The sequence below is a fragment of the Triticum urartu genome, unplaced genomic scaffold, assembly GCF_003073215.2.
Source record: "Triticum urartu cultivar G1812 unplaced genomic scaffold, Tu2.1 TuUngrouped_contig_5083, whole genome shotgun sequence".
In the NCBI taxonomy this organism is placed as follows: Eukaryota; Viridiplantae; Streptophyta; class Magnoliopsida; order Poales; family Poaceae; genus Triticum; species Triticum urartu.
Window position 1 is genome coordinate 12,887 of NW_024115727.1, and position 3,407 is coordinate 16,293.

General features: G+C 41.6%; 1 non-coding gene across 1 annotated transcript; it reads right to left on the bottom strand.

Moving 5' to 3' along the window:
• Window positions 1-328: 328 nt before the first annotated feature.
• Window positions 329-449, bottom strand: LOC125528748. The gene has a single exon (XR_007292463.1). It is a non-coding gene; the product is annotated as a U5 spliceosomal RNA (small nuclear RNA).
• Window positions 450-3,407: the final 2,958 nt, after the last annotated feature.

The window sequence follows — 3,407 nt, forward strand, 5'->3', positions numbered from 1 at the left end:
ATGTTTCATATAAAGAAAATCATTGTACTATGTTTTCTAGGGGAATAGTTGTTATGCGGCCTTGCAAAGCCTAAAAATGATTCCACAAATGCGTATTGGATATCTCCATTTGAAGCCTCAATGAAAAAATTACCATAATATGTGTGCTTTAATTTTTTTACACTAATTTAGTATGATGCTTATACGTAATCAGCTGACGTGCAAAGCACGTACAAATTACTAGTAGAGTACAGAACATTTCACAGCAAGAAGCTTCCTGCATTAAAAACAGTGACAGTTATTCAATGCTTTCAACGCAATGAAATTTCCAAAAGGTTAAATTTTGATTTGTCGGGGACCTTTAAAAATTAGAGTATGCTACACATGTGTCGCGTGCACATGGTATTCTTTAGTAAAAGGCGAAAGAATAGTTCGCTGTGCCCATGGCTCCTCGTGTGGCGGGCGTAGTTCAGAATGGCGGGCGTAGCTCCTCGTGCGCATGGGCCTGTGTATGCACTGGTAACTAAAGCCTTTTGACCTGGCATTCAGCCTAGCAGCCCATTAATCATGGCCCATCAACGATATGCTCTCAGGCTCTCCATTTTCTTCCTCCGATTTCTCAGGTCACATTTTAGTTAAAATAAATAATCTAAAATCACTTTTAAAATCACATCAATACATATGAAAATCTAAAAAAATATAAATCTATAAGAGATTGTACCTACAGTGATAGAGCTAGCTAGCTATGGATCATGTCCTAGTTCGTACATACAAAGGGCATCAAGAAAAGACAAAATAACATCTGGTCTCAGAGTGTCTGAGAAGTTTTTATATGCTTATTAATCAAGGTGCAGTTCATGAAAATATGGCTCGAGGAAGAGTGGACATCGATTGCCGTTTTGGAGCTAGGCTATTTTTTCTTAAGTAGTGATGAGATGTATACGGATATGATCATCAGTGTGTGGTTAATTTGTAATACTAGCTATTGTTGATTTTCTTGGGTTTTGACACTGAAAGGGAACTGCAAGCTGCTACTACTTGATTAGTTCAGAGATTTTGGTTTCAACAACGGCGACACGCCTCTTTCGTTCAAGAAGCAAACATCAAACTAATGTTGACTGACTACCACACCTTTCTGACACGTCATGGCTTGTCCATTTATGTGATCCAAAATGATTTTCCTTTCTATTTACTTTCTACCAAACACATACAGTATATAATAACTTGTAGGCTTTGTGTTTTTGCAGACATTTTTTTTCTCGAAAAGGGGGACTTCCGGGTCTCTGCATCAGAGCTATGCATACGGCCACAATTATAAATAAATAAAGTAGTTCAACAAGGTCTTGCAATCTGCTGCAAAAAAGTAGGCTGGCTCACAAAGAGCTAGAAAAACAAAAAAATGCCCAAAAGCCACAACCGGCTGGCATAAGATAGATAGATAGATAGGTAAACTAATCGTCTATCCTATTACATGACCGTCATCCAAACCGGTTGAAGATATCCCGCACTATCATCTCTCACCGGACAGATCCAGTAACCAAACGCTCTCTGGCCTCCGTCGAAGTGAGTAAGGACCACATACGGATTAGCGCAGTAGCCCGGAATAAAACCTGCAAAAAATGAATAGTTGTTGTTCTGTTAAAAGCCAAGTCATTTCTGCAGTTCCAAATTGCCCATAACAACGCACATGCTCCTACTCGAATTTGTCTAGTTGTTTCGGCCTCTATACCAACAAGCCACGTTCCAAATAACGACCTGACCGGATTCGGAGGAGTAATGTTAAAGGCAATTTGCACCGAGCGCCACAACACTCTCGCCAACGGGCAATCAAAGAAAAGATGATGGATAGTTTCATCCCGATCACAGAAACTACACCTAGTAGAACCTGTCCAGTTGGGCTTAATCAAATTATCTTTTGTTAGAACGACTTGTTTATGTACAAACCACATAAACACTTTGATTTTCAGAAGAACCTTAACTTTTCAAACATGTTTTGAACTAGGAATAACACTAGAGTTGATGACATCAATGTACATCGACTTGACTGTGAATTCCCCAGATCTAGTAAGCTTCCAACACAACTGATCAGGCTGATGAGTAAGCTGAACCTCCATCAGTCTATTCACCAGATGAATCCAAGCCTCCCACCGGTCCCCAGCAAGCACCCTCCTAAAGTGAATATTAAGGGGAGCGGATTGCAAACTCGTTGCAACCAGAGCATCACGTTGCTGCACAATGCGATATAGCGACGGATACTAAAGAGCCAGCGGCGTATCACCAAGCCAAGTATCCTCCTAGAATCGAGTGTTATTGCCATCACCGACAATAAACTTTGTTCTATTAAAGAAGGTAGCATTGACCCTCATTAGCCCCTTCCAGAAAGGCAAATCAGTTGGTCTAACTGTCACCTGCGACAAGGTCTTAGAGTACTGATAATTGTTATGAAGAATCTGCGCCCAAGTTGCCTCAGTCTCGGCAGATAACTTATATAGTCACTTACTGAGAAGGCATCTGTTCTTGACTTCAAGGTTCTCAACCCCAAGACCCCCTTGGTCTTTTGGTCGGCAGATGACATCCCATTTGGCTAAACAATACTTTCTCTTAAGTTCATCACTCTGCCAGAAGAAACATGACCGATAGAAGTCCAGCCTTTTCCTAACTCCAACTAGTACTCCAAAAGAAACATAGGCATACTCGTGAGCACCGAATTAATGAGAATCAATCGGCCTCCATACGACATGAGTTTGCCCTTCCAGCAGCTCAGTTTCTTCTCAAACCGATCCTCGATACACTTCCATTCGCTGTTAGTCAACTTACGATGGTGAATGGGGATACCTAGATAAGTGAACGGTAGAGCCCCCAATTCGCAACCAAACAGTTGCTTGTATGCATCTTGTTCCTCTTTGGCTCTACCAAAACAGAACAACTCACTTTTATGGAAGTTAATCTTCAGACCGGTCAATTGCTCGAAAAGGCACAGTACCAGCTTCATATTTCTCGCCTTAGCCAAGTCGTGCTCCATAAAGATGATTGTATCATCGGCGTACTGTAGGATGGACACACCACCATCAACTAGATGAGGCACCAAGCCACCTACTTGTCCGGCCTCCTTTGCCCGACCTATCAAGATTGCCAACATATCAACGACAATGTTGAACAGAATAGGAGACATTGGATCACCTTGTCTGAGGCCCTTGTGTGTCTGGAAATAATGACCTATATCATCATTCACTTTAATTCCAACACTCCCTTTTTGCGTGAAGGATTCTACTTGGCGTCGCCAAGCTTCATCAAAACCCTTCATGCGTAATGCCTGTTGAAGGAAAGGCCATTTGACTTTATCATACGCTTTCTCGAAATCCACCTTAAAAACCACTCCATCCAGTTTTTTCGTGTGAATCTCATGGAGCGTTTCATGCAGTACCACC